Genomic DNA, 18,277 nt, shown 5'->3' with positions numbered 1-18,277 from the left:
GTGGCCAACCAGTTGTTGCAGTTTCTAATCCTCTCAAGACATGATTCAGCAGCCATTTCCCCATCTTGGTCTCCGCATGTAGGAAGGACACTGGCCACTGTTAGGTGGACAGGGCCTTTCTGGCACTGAGTCTACCACTTTCCCTAACGATTTCCCAAAATGGAGCCCCTGAAGAGAATAAAACTAATCAAATTCCAGGTGTGACTTGTAATGTTAACCCAGAGAAAGAAAACAGACAATAAACTCTCATTCCTGTCAAGCTCTGAATGACCTTACTTGTTTCTCATCACAGCAGAGAAGGGGAAGCAATGTCTGGACTAAGAATTATGGGACATTCGTGAAGGGAATCCTAATGTCTGAATATCTTCATTCCTGTCTCCAGCGTTCCAGCCTTCTGTCCTGGTCTCTTTTGTGTTTAAATCCTTCAAGACCTGCCTAGTTAGTACCTCTGCTGATAAAATATCTTTCCCCCATCCTGAAGTGACGTCACCATTCTCCATTGTGCCATAATACTTTCTCTGCCCCCTTATGATTCTCATCAGTTTCTGATTCGTATGTTAGCTATATGTGTCCATATACTAGCCATCAGAGCCAGGCAGAGTTGAGTTTAAATCCAAGCTCTGTTACTTATTTAATGATCTTGTGAAAATTCTTTAATATTTGTGAGCCTCAATTTCTTCATCTGGAAAATTGGCATGTCAATAATATCCACCCCATAAAGCTCTTAAAATGCTTTCCCAGACTTCCAGTTTCAGATTCAACATTGCTTCCATCCTAAAACAAGAAAAAACTGAATTTCAATGACTTTTCTTGGCCCCATCAGAGAATTGATGTGGCAGGGCAAACCGTTATACCAAAATCTGGATAACAGGTGAATCCACAGAATCACAGCCCAGATCTAGAGCAGAAGTCACTGGAGTCATAAACTGATAAGAACATCTAAATGGCAATTTTGATGAATTGTTAGAGGCTGAGTCTGGATTAATGTAAAAGTTGGGGCCTCAGTTTTAGTGGGAGAGCCCAAAATTTTATGGAGTTTATCCCCAAGAATCCAGTCATTTTCTCATGGTAAATAGTTGATAAAAATACCCTTGTGGCTCTGGCAGGATAGGCGAAAAGTAATCTTTTTTAAATGTGCCTGAAGCATTTTCCATAGCAAAGCCCTACTTTAGAGAAAAAAGACGTTATCAGAGCTTTATCCCACCTACAGGGAAGGACATTTGCTTAACTCCAGTCCCTTCAAGCCTTCATGTTTCACATAACGAGAAAAAAAAAGCTAAAAAACGCTTGTGTAGGTCATAGCACTGTAACCCAGGCCCACTAAAACGCTGAAATTTAATCATAAGACTATTAACACTTCCCCTCGTTTATACCTTAGTACTACACCAACAGAGCTCCAGTATAATAACAGTGGATTACAGCAGAAAGAGCAACAAGGCACAAAGTCTATTTAAGGAGGTGGTCTTAGAGAAACCTAAAGACAAGAGGGGAGTAAACAAGGACAAGAAGAATTTTAAGCCTCTGCACCTACTACTACAACAAACATTAAACATAACCCAACTCCTAGCCAGATAAACATAAAATGGCACACCAAAGACCTATTTACCTCAGTTGCTACTACCTGATACATCATTTCCAGCTTTCAACAAAATATTACAAAGTGCACCAATAAAAGGCAGGGAAAAAACCCATGGTCTGAAGAGGTGAAGCAAGCATCAGAAGGACACTCAGATATGACACAGATTTTGGAATTATTAGACAGAAACTTTAAAATAGCTATGATTAATTAGTAAAAGACTCTAATGGAAAAACTAGATGACATTCTAGAACAGATCAGTGTTGAAGATAGAGAGATAGGAACTCTAAGAAAGAATCAGGAGGAAATGCTAGAAACAAAAAACACTTTGACAAAAATTAAGAATTAGTAGAATGGACACAGCTAAGTAAACAATCAGTGAGCCTGAAAATATGTCAATAGAAACTTCCCAGACTGAAACACAAAAAGAAAAGGGTAAATAGAGTACCCAAGAACTATGAGACAATATCAAAAGGTATAAGATATGCTTACTTGGAATACCAGAAGGAGAAGAAAGAAAGAATGGAGCAGAAGAAATATTTGAAATATTAATGGCTGAGAACTTTCCAAAATTAATAGCAAACACTGAACCATAGATCTAGGAAGCAAAGGATACCAAAAGGGATAAGTACTGCCCCAAACACACACCTACATATCATATTCAAAATGTGGAAAACCAAAGACAAAGAGAAAATCTTGACAGAAGCCAAGGAGTGTGTGTGTGTGGGGGGGGGGTGATAGGGTCAATTCCTTATCTATAGAGGAACAAGGATAAGAATTACAGCAGACTTCACATCAGAAACCATGAAAGCAAGAACAGAATGGAGGGAATAATATAGGGTGCTGAGAAAAAACATCTACGAACCTAGAATTCTATATCCAGCAAAACTATTTTTCAAAAGTAAAGGAGAAATAAAGACTCTCTCAGACAAACAAGAACTGAAGGAATTCATTGCCAGCCTACCTGCCCTGCAAGAAATTTTGAAAAAAAGTTACTCAAGTAGAAGTAAAATAATATAGATCAGAAAGTTGGATGCACATAAAGAAAGGAAGAGCATTATAAAAGGAATAAATGAAGGTAAAACACAATCTTTTATTACTCTTAATGGATCTAAAACTATTTTTTAAAGTGATACTAGTAACAATGTATTGTGTGATTATAGCATATGGATAAGAGAAATGAATGACAAAAATATTATAAGGGATGGGAAGGGGGAATTGGGAATACTCTAAGGTGCTCACACTACACATGAAAGTGGTATAGTCCCAATTGAAAGTGGACTTATATTCGTTGAAAATAAGTTGTAAAAGCCACCCCAGTTCTAGATTTAGATTAGTTGTAAATTAATTCAACTTACATTAGTTGAAAGTGAACTTAGATTAGTTGTTCAATGTCTGAAGCACTATTTTATTAAAAAGTATAATGTGCTGATGTGTTAAGAGGAGAAAAATTAAATCGTATAAAATACTCAGTGCAAAATCCTCAATTACAATGACAGAAGACTGAAAAAGGGGGAAAATAAAAGGAAATAAAGAACATGTGCAACAAATAGAAAACAGTTAGAAATCATATATCCAGTAAGGGGTTAATATCCAAAATATATAAAGAACTCATGCAACTCAATGACAACAACAAAAAATTACCTGATCAAAAACTTGGGCAGACAGAAATAAACCCACACATCTATGGATGGCTAATTTTCGACAGGGGAACCAAGAAGATACAATGGAGAAAGGAAAGTCTCTTCAATAAATGGTGTTGAGAAAACTGGATAGCCACATGCAAAAGAATGAAAGTAGACCATTATCTTACACCATACACAAAAATTAACTCAAAACAGATTGAAGACTTGAATGTAAGACCTGAAACCATGAAACTTCTAGAAGAAAATATAGGCAATGTGCTCTTCATTATCCATCTTAGCAGCATATTTTGAAGTATCATGCCTGACCAGGCAAGGGAAATAATAGAAAGAATAAACAAATGGGACCACATCAAACTAAAAAGCTTTTGTGTAGCAAAGGATATCATCAACAAAATGAAAAGACAACCTAACAATTGGGAGAAGATATTTGCAAACCACGTACCTGACAAGGGATTAATATCCAAAATATATAAAGAACTCATACGTCTCAACAACAAAAATCTAGCAACCCATTTAAAAAAGTGGGCAAAAGATCTGAACAGACATTTCCCCAAAGAAGATAGACAGATGGCCAACAGGCACATGAAAAGATGTTCAACATCACTAATTATTAGGGAAATTCAAATCAAAACCTCAATGAGATATCACCTTACACCCATCAGAATGGCTATTATTAAAAAGACAAGAAATAACAAGTGTTGCAGAGGATGTGGAGAAATATCATATGATTCAGCTATTCACCTTCTGTGTATTTATACAAAGAACATGAAAACATTGATTTGAAAAGATATATGCACTCCTGTGCTCATTGCAGCGTTATTCACAATAGCCAAGACTTGGAAGCAACCTAAGTGTCCATCAGTGGATGAATGGATAAGGAAGATGTGGTATATATATACAAAAGAGTACTACTCAGCCCTAAAGAAGACAAAATTGTGTCATTTGCGACAACATGGATGGAACCTGAGGGCATCATGCTAAGCAAAATAAGTCAGACGGAGAAAGACAATTACCATATGACTTCAATCATATGTGGAAGATAAACAAACAAACATGTTGATATGGTGAACAGATGGGTGGTTACCAGAGGGGAAGTGGGTGGGGGGAGTGCAAAAGGTTTAAAGGGGCACATATGTATGATGATGGATGGCAACTAAACTTACGGTGGTGAACACGATGCAGTCTATACAGAATCTGAAATATAACGATGCACACTTGAAATCTGTATGATGTTATAAACCAGTGTGACCTCAATAAAAATATTTTTATTATTAATTCAACTATATCAATTATCACTTTAAATGTGAATGGTATAAATAGACCAATTAAAAGACAGAGATAGTCAGAATGGATAAAAACAAGAAACCCACCTTAAATATAAAGACTCAGTTTAAAAGTAAAGGGATGGAGTAAAATGTAAAGCAATGAAAAAAGATATATGTGAACATAATGGCAAAATACTTTCACATAGTAAGATCTCAATGAATAATAGCTATGATTATTTTGTTGCTGTTGTTGTTGTTGCCAAACTTGGAGTTCCTGGAGGGCTGGGGCCCAATCTGCTTCATCCCTGCCTTCCCAGTACCCAGCACAGAGAAAGTGGGGAGGAAGAAAAGTCGAATCAATTCACATTAAGTGACTACTCTGTGTCAGGCCTTGTTTTGGGGAAGACAGAAGTGATTTACACCCAGGTCCTGCCCTTCGTAGCACACAGTCAAGTGAAGAGGATAGACTTTCACTCTTTCAACAAATATTTATCTATAAATTAATAATGAAAAGAAAGTGTGGTAACTTTTTCACATTTTGTCATCTTTGAAATTGGGAGGCATCTTGAAACCACAGGTATCTTAGCAGTGTGTTGTAGTTTAACTGACAGTATGTTTTTTTCCCCGTTACATAAAATGATGGTATGATTTCAATCAATGACATCTTAGATTTGATGAAATACAGCAATAGATTATGTACAAAGCCTTCAATAACCTTAAGCCCTGTGGTTTTATTTATGAGAAAACGAAGGTTTAGAGAGATTAAGTAATTTGTTAAATGTCACACAGCTGGTAAGTAGCAGGTCATTGCAACTCAAAGTCATCGCCTTTCTCTTTCATTATAACTATTCAGGTATTGAGCAGGCACTCAATATCACTTTGAGCATGGAATAAAAGAAAAAAATGAATGAATGAGTAATAGTAAATGCCAGCCTTTTAAATAAAGTGTTTGATGATATTTTATTGCTATTCCATAGAAATATGTGAGCCTTATATATAATTTTAAATTTTCTAGTGACCACATTTTTGAAAAGTCAAAAAAGTGCAATTAATTTTAATAATGTATTTATTCCATCTACTATATCAAAAATAATATTTCAACATGTAGTAAATTTTAAAAAAGATTCAGTGAGGTAATTTACGTAAGTTTTTCATACTAAGTCCTTGAAAATGCAATACAGCTGTCCCTCAGTATCCTTGGGGGATTGGTTCCAGGACCCTGTGCACATACCAAAATCCACGGATGCTCAAGTCTCTTATATAAAATGGCATGGTATTTACATATAACCTACGCACATCCTCCTATATACTCTAAATCATTTCTAGATTACCTATAGTACCTAAAACAAAGTAAGTGCTACATAAATAGTTGTTATACTGTATTGTTTAGGGAATAATGACAAGAAAAAAAGTCTATACATGTTCAGTACAGATGCAACCATCCTAGGCCTTTTGGTCTGCCGTTAGTTGAAACCATAAATGTGGAAACTGCAGATACAGGGGGCTGACTGACTGTGTATATTTTATATTTATAGCACATCTCAATTTGGAATAGCCACATTTCAAGCGCTCAATAGCCACATATGGCTAGTGGCTACCTCATTAGACAGTACAGGTCTAGAACATCAAGAAGATTTTACTGCTTCCCTCCCTGGCTCACTGATGTCAGCAAGCCTGCCTTTAGAGCTTTCTTCATTTGGCTATTAAAATGACTCCTTTCTTTCTCTCCCCAGTAGTCATCACACCTCAGTGTTAAGAGACATTTTTATTTTTAATTTTTTATTTTTAACTTGTTATTATGGAAGATTTCTAACATATAAAAAATTATAGAGAAGAGAATAACCAGCTCCCATATATGCATCAATTTTTTGCTCATCTTGTTTCATTTTCCATACTCCACCTCTTCTCCATGCATTTTCTTCCAGGAATATTTTAAAGAAAACCCCAGACATCCTGTCACTTAATCCATGAATGTTTCAGAATGCATTTCTGACAGAAAAGGATTATGATTTAAACATAACCCCAGTGTGGGCATCATTAGAGTGTCTTTTTAGATTTTTACCCAACCACTTCCTACTGCTTGGTGGAAGGGTCTGGCAGGCAGGATCAGAGACGAAGAAGATGCACTGATCTTGGCTAGTCACTTAACCTCTCTGAGCTTCAGTTTCTTCATCTGTAAAATTGAGATAAGATATCTATCACATCGGGTTGTTGTGAGTATTCAATGAGATAACCTCAGATAGAGCTCTAAGTATAGTGCCTGGCACATAGTGGGAGCTTATTAAGAGGAAGGTTCACGAACCCCAAGATGGTAAAAGGGAAGTTTGAAATAATATAGACTAGAGCAGATTGATAACCTTAATTGTTCTAGGTATTATGCTTTTATTAGTGCAGCATAACACTGCCTTAGCTTTTGAAGCAGTCATATCTCATTATTGAGCCAAGGAACTTGCTTCCAATTAAAACCCCTATGTCATTTTCACAAGTGCTGCTACTGAGTCCTGACTGCACCTTGTGATTGTACCTGCTCTTTTATCCTCTAGCTAATCTACCTCTCCTTGCTCAGGTCTTCATTGTCTACACTGAGATGCTTGTATAGTTTCTTAAGAGGTCTCCCTGCCACCATTCTAGAACTCCTCCTTTCTGCTGGTTTTGATGTTTTCAGGGTCTGAGATAAGGGCCAACTGTTCTCCAGCTCCCTCAGGGATCTAAAATAGGCAGGAATAACAGTGGAAGGACTGATATAAGAGATGATTACTTGGCCATCCCAGGCATTGTATGGAGAAGCAATAGGCTCTCCTAACTGGTTTTCTTGCTTCTAGGGCCTCCCCTTCAACCTACCCTCCGCCAGTCACCAGAGTGATCTGTGTAACAGAGATCCATATGTCACTCCTTTTCTCAAAACCCTTGAGAGGCTCTCCTTATCCTATAGAATAAAGTCCAACTCCTGAACACAGCACTCAAGTCCCTCTAGCATCTGGTCAAACCCACTAGTGGCTTCCCACCTCATTCAGCGTAAAACCCAAAATCCTTATGGTGGCCTATATGACCCTTCATTTTGTGCTCCACCCCTGCCGCATACCCCTAACCTCTCTGACCTCATGTCCAGCTATCTACCCTACCTCATTCTGCTTTAGGCATCCCAGTCTCTCTACTTATTCCTTGAACATAACAAGTATGTCTCCACCTTGGGATCTTTGTATTTGTCACTCCTTCTGCCTGGAACTCTCTACTCCCAGATATTCATGTGGTTGACTCTTGAACTTCTTTCAGGTCTTTATTCAAATATTCCCTTCTCACTGATTACACCCTATTTAAAATTACATCCCTCATCTCCACGCATCTCATCTGTTTCTTTATTTTCCACCGTAACATTTAATATATACTATTTTTCTGTTTATTATCTGTCTCTCTCTCTACTGGAATGTAAGCTACATGAAGGCAATGACTTTTGTCTGTTGTTCACTGTCATATCCTGGACACTCCCTCAACTTCCCTGTCTGGATGTAGTCTCCTCCCATCTCAGTGCAGTGCCCTGTATTTATCCCCGTGGTAGCACTTATCGCACTAGGCTATAATTTTCTCTCTTCTTGTCTATCTCCCCTACTAGTTCTGGAGCTCCTTGCAAGGTTTGCATTGTGTCAGTGTCTATTGTCTAATTGACTTCTACAGGTGGGTTTTCTAGATGAGGTGCAGAACTTTGCAATTTAATAAGATAAATATATTTGATTAGCTGTGGCACAGGGCCCCAGTCTATACACTTGGACTGAGGATGCCCACTCTCTCCCAGCTTCTTGGCATTGGTGATTTTGATTGGCATAGTTTCTAGTTCCCCAACAATGCAATTGATGAAATTATTGGTCAAGACATTAAGGTAGGGCTGAGGATGGAATGCCTTGTGGTAACCTATCAAGGATATCATCTGGAATGACTCTCCTCTCTTCCTAAATGCTATATGAGGAGACTCATTCAGTCACTCTAGGCAAAGACCTGCCTGAGCTAGTCTTTACATTGGTCTTTGATATTTTCCTGGATTGTGCATCAGGAGGCAAAGAATCTTGAACCATCTCCCACATACACACACACCCCCTGGGCTTCAATTCTGATGTCCCAATCACACAGAATACTCAGAGGCCTGAAGAGATGTATCACCAAAGCACTTAAGCTCATCATATAGTGTCAGAGACTTACTATGTCCCAGGATCTGTAAGTAGTAGTCTGAAAGCTTTTGAAAAGAGGCTATCTATCTTATCTATCTTATCCCGTCACTGTATCCCTGAAACCTGGCAAGAGCCTGGAACAAAATAGGCACTTATCAAGTGAGGAATGATGATTGGATGAATGAATGAATAAGCCCATAAATGAAATGGCCCACAGTCTAGAATACAAGAGGGGAAAATAAAACTATTTGTTAGAACCATTTACTGAAAAACACCAGGGGTTAGAGGAGAAAGACCAAAATGAGAAAACCATGGTAAGATTCTAGAGACCATGTGCCTTCCCCAATCTTGTTTTCTTGGTTACTCACTTCCATTTTCCTGATGAAATTATTAAGCAACCTCTCAAAGCTCAAAAGGAAACCTAACATTGATAACAATATGAGAAAATGAGAACTCTTATATTCTGCTGGCAAGACTGTAAATTGCTACATCCTTTCTGGAAAGTGGTTTTGTCTCAGCAGTTCCATCTCCAGGAACTAAATTTACGGAGACAAACAGACTTTTAGACTACAAGCTTCAGGATGGCAGGAACTAAGTCTATTTTGTCCACCATATTTCCCTGGAGCTTAGCATGATAAGTACCTGAAAGATTCAACCAATATTTGTTGAATAAATAAAAGTTAAAAAGATGTATTTTATGTACAAGGATATTCATTATGATGCTTATACTATTGAAAAATCAGAAGCAACCTAAATATTCTCCCAAGACTGGTTCCTGTGGAATACTACACAGTCATTAAAAATGGCACTTTAGATCTATAGGTTTTATATATATTATATATATATATAATATATATATTTAATGATATAATGTTGCTTGAAAAGAGTAGACTAAAGAAAAGCATGTATAATGTGACCCATTTTATATAAGATTGTGTGTTGTTTGTGTGTACATGTCTATTTGAGGACATGTCCAACAAAATGTCAAATAGTGGGTTATGTCTGGATGGTGAGATTATAAGAATTTTGAAATTTCCTTTTTAAATTTTTTATAATCTATATGTATTCTTTTAAAATAAGATATTTACCCACAGCTAATGTTATAATAAATGGTGAAAAACTGAAAGCTTTTCCTCTAAGATCAGGAACAAGACAAAGATGACTGCTCTTACCACTTACTCAATAAAGTACTGGAAGTCCTAACCAGAGCAGTTAGGCATGACAAAGAAATAAAAGGCATCCAAATCACAAGGGAAGAAGTAAAATTGTTGCTATTTGCAAATGATATGATTTTGTATGCAGAAAATCCCAAAGACTCCACAAAAAAACTGTTGGAACTAATCAGTGAATTCCAGTAAAGTTGCAGGCTATAAAATCAACATGCATAAATAAGTTGCATTTCTATACGTTAATAATGAAACATCTGAAAAAGAAATAAAGAAAACTATCTCATTGACAACAGTACCAAAAACAGTAAAATACCTAGGAATAAATTTAACCAAGGAAGTGAAAGATCTGTACAATGAAAACTGCAAGACTTTGTTGAAATAAATTGAAGAAGAAACAAAGAAATGGAAAGACATTCTTGTTCATGGATCAAAAGAATTAATATTACTAAAATGTCATACTGCCCAAAGCCATCTATAGATTCAATGCAAATCTCATGAAAATACCAATGGCACTCTTCAGAAAAATAGGAAAAAAACAACCTTAAACTTTGTATGGAACCACAAACAGCCAAAGCAATCTGAGGAAAAAGAACAAAGCTGAAGCTATCACACTTTCTGATTTCAAACTATACTACAAAGCTATAGTAATGACAACTGTATGGTATTGGCATAAAAATAGACACATAGACCAAAAGAACATAATAGATAGCCCAGAATTAAACCCCCGAAGGTATGGTCAACTAATACTCGACAAGGGAATCAAGAATATCCAATAGGGAAAGGATACCTTCTTCAACAAATGGTGTTGGAAAAACTGGATAAACACATGTGGAACAATGAAATTAGACCCCTATTTTACACCAGTTACAAAAATTAACTCAAAATGGATCACAGACTTAAACATAAGACCTGATATCATAAGACTTCTAGAAGAAAACATGGGGAAGAAGCTCCTCAATGTTGGCCTTGGCAATGAATTTCTGGATCTGATATGCAAGGCACAAAGAATAAAAGCAAAAATCAACAAATGGGACTACAGCAAACTTAAAATCTTCTATACAGCAATGGAAACAATTAAGAAAATGAAAAGGTAACTTACAGAATGGGAGAAAATTTTTGCAAACCATATATTGCATAAGGGATTAATATCCAAAATATGTAAAGAACTCATACAACTCAATAGCAAAAAACCAAACAGTCCAGTTAAAAACCGGTATGAGGAAGTAAATAGACATTTTTCCAAAGAAGACACCCACAGGACCAACAGGTACATGAAAATGTGCTCAATATCACTAATCATTAGGGAAATGTAAATCAAAACCACAGTGAGATATCACCTCATACCTGTCAGATTGGCTATCATCAAGAAGACGAGATAAAAGATGTAGGCAAAGATGTAGAGAAAAGGTACCCTTGTACACTATTGGTGGGAATGTAAATTGGTTCAGCCACTATGAATAACAATATGGAGATTCCTTTGAAAATTAAAAATAGATCTACCACGCGAAGGGGTGTGTGTGTGTGTGTGTGTGTGTATGTATATACATATATATATATATATATATAAAATACTATTCAGCCATGAGAAACAAGGACATCCTACCATTTGCAACAATGTGGATGGACCTTGAACACATTATGCTAAGTGAGATAAGTCAGACAGAGAATGACAACTACTGTATGATGTCATTTATATGTGGAATCTAAAAAAGCCAAACTCATAAAAACAGAGAGTAAAACAGTGTTTACCAGGAGGTGGGGGAGTGAGGGCGTAGAACAGATGTTGTTTAAGTGTACAAACTTGCAATGAGAAGTAAATAAGTACTAGAAACTTAATACACAGTATAGTGAATATAGGCAAGAATATTGTATTATAATCATCAAACTTGCTAAAAGACTAGAACCTAATTATTCCAACTACTAAAACGAAATGATAATTAGGTAATGTGAAACAAGTGCAATCATATTACAATATATAAATGTATCAAATTAACATGTTGTACACCTTAAATTTACACAATGTTACATTTCAAATATATTTGAAAAAAAATCAAAACCAAATAAGGTACTAATATATAAGGAAATAAGCTGTTTAGGGGGATGATATGAAGGTGATGGTGGGGATACCAAATCCCTTGCTACAATCAGTCTTTTCTCCAAGAGGGTCATAGATGGGGCTAGTTTTAAAGAGGAAAAATAAAAAGCTAAGTGCTCAGGCCCAAGACTGGAGTTAGGCCAGCCCTTCTTGGATAGAGAAGAGGTCCTAGACTTAGCTGACTAGAGGCTCATTAGATCTGACAACTCCTGAGCCATCAGAACAGTCATGTTGGTGTGCTAGTCTGCTCTTGCCTGGCCTGACATCACCCAGCCTGATCCCTGGTAACCAGCTGGAAATCTTACTCTATCCACTGCTGAATGAGCCAGCTAATGCATGGAATTCTCCCTGATAGAGACCCAGCTAGGCTGGGGGAGAGGTTGCCATAGGAACTGCATTCTTAGCTAAGGTTGTGCTGGTGCCCGCTGATCAAGCTCAATCCCACACCACAGGCCTTGAGAACTGTCCCTTGCAGCACCTGGAGAAGGAGGCTCCTACCCTCCTGAAGGAATGAATGAAGGACTGGATGTCTCAACAAAATAGCAAAACAGGCTTACATAGAGAGAGAAGAGATTACTGCTAAAATTTGAAAGTTGACAGGGAGAGGGGACATATTTCAAGCCATAGAGTTAGGCTCCAAAAAGATGTCAATAGGCTGAAATAAGTGGTTGAACCTGACCATATGATTGACAGTTACAAATGGAGTGTCCTCACTTAGGTGCAGAAAACCAGCTGTATACACAAGATGGAAGAGACTGCTCAGTACACGCATAACCATTGGGATGCTAAGGCCAAAAAATCCATGGGGACGTTTGTTGTTGTTAGTGACGTCAAGTCAATTCCAACTCGCAGTAACCCTGTGTACAGCAGAGCTGAACCCTGTCTAGTCTCTTTGTGCCATCCTCTCACCTTCTCGTGCTGTATCCAACAATGTTCTGCTGCTACTCATAGGGTGTTCATGGCCAATTTTTGGAAGTGAGTGGCCAGGTCCTTCTTCCTAAGCTCCACTGAAATCTGTCCACCATGAGTGACCCAGCCGGTATTTGAAATACTGGTGGCATAGCTGTTAGCATCACAGCAACACGCAGCTCCCACAGTATAACAACCAATAGATGGGTGGTGTGTTTCCTTGACTGGGAAAGGAGCCCAGGCTGTGGCCATGAGAGCACCAAGTCTTAAGATATAGACCACCAGGGCTGGCTAATGGGAACTTAGGCTGCAGTAATATAAGTACTATGTCCAGATAAAGGGAAGTAACAATCCCTTTCCACTCTGCCCTGGTTAGACTCTTACTGAAAGGTTGTATCCAGCTCTGAGTATCATACATTAAGGAGGTCATGTGTGAGATGTGTCTAGAAGGAAGTGAGCAGTCAGAAGAGAGAGCTGAAAGAGTTAGAGCTGTGGCTGTTCATGCTGGAGAAGAGAAGACTTAAGAGAAGTGGTCTCTGCCTTCATAGCTCTAAGGAGTTGTCATGGGCAGAAAGAGCAAATGGGATCAGGAGGCACTAGAGGGCAGAGTTAATATCCATGGGTGGAAGCCATAAGGAGAGAGATTTCAGTTGAACACAAGGAAGAACTTTATGAGTGGGCTGTAGATGGAACAAGTTGTCATTATATGGAGTGATCTCCCTCTCATGGGAGATGTTCAGGAAAGGCCTAGACAAGTGCTTCTTCAGGATGTTGCAGAGGAGAATAATATATCAGCTAAGGGCCATGGAGATAGTCTAGGTGGCTTCTTAACCTTTCCTTGGCCATGTGTGTCTAGTGTTTTAGGCTCTGTGCAGCTGAGAATTTCCCCTGTACAGGCCCAGGCATAACCAGTCGGGTGGTGTCTAGCAGCTCACAGACACTTAGATACCAACTTCTACCTCAGGGGATTCTGTGGGATGCTCCACAGCCTTTCTTCTGGGAGTTCAGAAGCTTATGTGCTGACATATCTACTGACAAAATTGTTTTACCATTCTTAATTATCAAAAACATCTTCTACAAGCTGTTTCTTAGAATGAGGACTGACAACCAGAGAAAGAGAGAAAAATATAGGCAAATGTTATGATTGGGTCACCCAGGAAGGGAAGGCTGAGAGAAGACGCATGGGGTGGGCTGGGAGACAGGTAGACATAAAAGACACAATTTGTGTGGAGGGTGAGGCAGATGAGGAGAAGGGTGAGGAGTGAAAGGAAAAGGCCAGGCTGCTTAAATTGTGCATTCATTGGACTCCGGTTATGATGACAAACTCCTCACCATGTGTGCATAGCAGTTAATCTCTGAATTTCTAAGAGCTTCATAAGCACTGATTACTTCTGAATTCATTCCACCAAATGGGGCTCCATTGCCAGTAAATCTGCCATGTATGCTTCTTGGGGATTAGGTCTTTGTTTTACATGAGGAGAGAGCACAACAGCACCCCTCACGTCCACCCATGCAAGGATCTCACCATCCAGGGGAGACAGACACAGGCCTAGACTGACACAGCCTCCTAACCTCCTATACCAGTTCCCAGCCTGTCCCTTGAACATGATCAACAATCTTGAAATTAGGAATGCCACAACCTCACCTTGGCATGGCATGGAGGGAACAGGCAGCAGTTGTGAAGGCAGGCCAAGGACAGGGACAGGTATTCAGTTACCCAACACACTTGCCAGGCTCAGCACATTGGAAAGACCAACAGAATTCTCAAAGTGAGAATTTCCTGTAAACTGGGAACTCCCGTTTATTCTCTTATTTAATCCTCATTTAACAGCATTTAACAGCTTTTCACTGAAAATACACTACGTATCAAGCACTGTTCTAGGTACAGGGCATACAGAAGTGAATGAAGCAGCCAAAGATCACCGCCCTCATAGAGCCGATATTCCAATGGGGAGTTGAGAAAACAATAAGCAAAGAAATTATAAACTATTCAAGAAAGGGAAAAATGCTATGAAAAACTGTGAAGCTGGATAAAGGGAATTAAGAGTGCCTAGTGAGGAACTGTCTCCATATTACAGATAAAATACCTGAGCATTGAGGTAGAGAAGTGACTTGCCTAAGGTCACCAAGCTGGCAAGGGTTGCATCTGTACTGAAATCCAGTCTGTGGGACTCTTACACTTTTGCCATACTGCCTCCAAGGACACACAACTAAGGAGTTGAGAGCCAGAGGGTTGACATGGTGGCAGAGGTGGGAGTTATCCTGTATTAGGCACAAGATTAGTAAGAAGATTCTGGTGTGGCCTAAGAAACCCACTAGGGCTAACAGTTTTGCCTGCTGATCAAGGCTTCAAATGAGACTTCTGGCACCACCCCAAAGAGGCTAAAAGACAGTAGAAGTGTAGCATGGGGGCCGGCCCAGTGGCCAGTGGTTAAGTGCATATGTTCTGCTTCGGCGGCCTGGGGTTTGCAGGTTCTGATCCCGGGTGTGGACATGGCACTGCTTGGCACGCCATGCTGTGGCAGGCATCCCACATATATAGTAGAGGAAGATGGGCACCGATGTTAGCTCAGGGCCAGTCTTCCTCAGCAAAAAGAGGAGGATTGGCAGCAGTTAGCTCAGGGCTAATCTTCCTCAAAAAAAAAAAAAAAAGAAGAAGAAGTGTAGCATGATAGAGAGAGCGAGAAATCGTATATACATGTAGTACAGTTCTGGCTTCCTAAATTGTTTGGACGACGCATCCATCCCTTTTTGTCTCTGGGTCATAGAACCCCATTTGTGTAATCAAGGAGTTGGACTTCAACTTTCTAAGATCTCTTCCCCCTCTGATGTTCTATAAGTCACTGAGCTTAGTAACAGAACCAAGCCAGTTACTTGTAAAATTCTGTAAGTTTCTTTAGTTATTGTCATTCTCCCATGGCCTAGAAGTGAATAGCACCAGCACTCAAAGTTCCTGGATGCTCACTTTTGGGGAAGGCAAAATAAAGGAAGAAGCTGAGGAGATTGTGTTCAAAAACAGTTAAACTCCAACTGGGCATATGAGGGTGGAAGCAAGGCAACTAAGTCAGTGATAATGTCAGGAGAAGTAAACAGATACAATCCTGTAGCCGGAGGGAAGGAGGAAGGGGAGGCTTCAGCCAGACATGGACAAGGCAGTCTGGTAACTTCCCCAGCAGACTTCTGGATTCCCTTACAGTATTCTCCTCACATTCTCCCTTCCAGCCCATTCTACTCCCTACAAATTCAGTCTGGGCTGCACTTGCTGCCCAGCTCTAGCTTACCACTATCATCCCTTTCTGTCCTTCTTCCTCTATGTGCCCATGGAACTACAGTTTAAAGAGAAAAGTTTAATAGATTATTGTATAGTGCAAAGAGCATCTGCTTTTGTGTCACAAGCCTGAGTTCTGGTCCCAGCTCTGCTCCTGACTAACTCTGTGGCTTTGGGCAAGCTCCCCTTCCTCTCTTCTTAGGGACTCATCTGTAACTTAAAGGGTTTGGAATGCTTATTAACGTTTTGTGGGATCACAGACTTCTGAGAATCTGGCGAAATCTGTGAATGTAGATGCCACAATTTTGCATATACTTTGGGGCAACTCATGGACCCCTAGGCTAAAAACTCCTGCTCAATAGCTAAGGGCTCTTTTTCAGCTCCAAGTCTGTGGTTCTGTGATCTGGGCATGAGGCCAAGATCTGCCTGCCCCTTCCAGAGGAAGAGGAGGAGGAATCCACCTTCCAAATATATCCCTTGGCCTGTGCTTCCAGCTTCTTTGGCTTTAACCCATGACCCTCCAGAGCTATGAGAAGCATTCACTTCCCCAGAAGGCTTGAAATTGAGTAACAAAGACAAAAGCAAGGTGCTAGAGCTCCCTTCAAAACCCGATGCCTCTCAGCTCCCTTCCTTGGGCCTCTTGGGTCCCAGCCTAAAATTAAAGGCAGTGGTACGAGGCCTCTGGTTCAGGAAATAAATGACTCCAGGAAGACTGTCTTGCATTGCTGGATGGCAAGTCTTCTCCAGACCATACTGTCCTCTGGTGGCTGTGAACATGTATAGGACCTTAGCTGGAGGCTCAAAGATTTTGTGTTTTTTTTTCTGGTTTTTTTTTTTTTTTTGCTTTCTTTGATGAGGAACATTGGCCCTGAGCTGATATCTATTGCCAATTTTCCTCTTTTTTCTTTTTTCTTGAGGAAGATTGTCCCTGAGATAACATCTGTTGCCAGTCTCCCTCTATTTTGTATGTAGGACACCACCACAACATGGCTTGATGAGCAGTGTGTAGGTCTGTGCCTGGGATCCAAACCCTTCAACCCTGGGCCACCAAAGCAGAGTGTGCAAATCCAACCATTACACCATGGGGCCAGCCCCTGGAGGCTCCAAGTTTTAACAGCAGTATAGGGACAGGGACCAGTAGGTAGCAAATACAAGGGCAGTCCCACAACGTGCTTGGATTTTGTCCAGAGCTACTGTATAAGGCAAGCTTATGATGTCGGCTATGGGGACCGAGGGATGGGGACAGTACTACCAGCACGTTCGGAGGTCAGCCTGAGCAAGTACCAACATTCAGCCTTGGAGGTATCATCACTGATTCTAGAGAGACCCCTCTTTTGCAGCTCCTTGCTATTCTTTCCCTGGGACCCTGAAGTAGAGCTCCCCTATTATGACTCTGACAATATATTAGGCTTGAGGATGTAAGGGCTAGTCACAATGGATAGCCAAACTTCCAGCTACAATGAGGAAGAGGGCTCCTTTCCCAGTATCAAGGTCAATCTCATGTCTTCTTGTGGGTTCAAACCTTCATAGCGAACTGCATGTTGGGTATCACAAACCTAGGTGTGCCACAGATTTTTTCCAAATTCAACATAGTCCAAATTAACTCATCATTTTTCTTTCCTAACCTATTTGTATCTTTAAGGTGTAAGTAACAGAAACTTAAGTAAAATTGATTAAATTATGACAAAATATATAAAAATTCATTGCGTTTAACAAATACTTTGGAGATGGTCATTTATGATGTCGGTCAATTCAGGAGCTCAATAATATTAAGGATCCAGGTCCTTTCCATCTGTCTGCTCTATTATCCTCAGCATATCAGCTACTCCTCTTATCATCAAAAGATGGCTGCAGCAGTGCTGGCCATCAAGTTTTTATACCATAACATCCAAAGACTGAAGACCATTGCAACGTTTCATTCTGACCCTTTTTAGAGAGACAAAATCTTTCCTAGAAGTTCCACAACAGACTTATCCTCACATGTCATTGGTATGAATTGCACCATATGCTTTATGCTTTAGTAGTTAGGATTAGATTCTCAGCAATACAGCAGAAAAAGACACAAACAAAAACAAAACAGATGTCCTAAATATGGTAAAATTTAATTTTTTGTATAGAAAAACAAAGGCAGTCAATCCAGGGTTGGTATGGTAGCTTCATGAAGTCATCAGAGACACAGCATCCTTCCA

Source organism: Equus quagga, chromosome 10, assembly GCF_021613505.1.
Source record: "Equus quagga isolate Etosha38 chromosome 10, UCLA_HA_Equagga_1.0, whole genome shotgun sequence".
Taxonomy (NCBI): domain Eukaryota; kingdom Metazoa; phylum Chordata; class Mammalia; order Perissodactyla; family Equidae; genus Equus; species Equus quagga.
Note: the sequence above shows the minus strand (reverse complement) of the source record.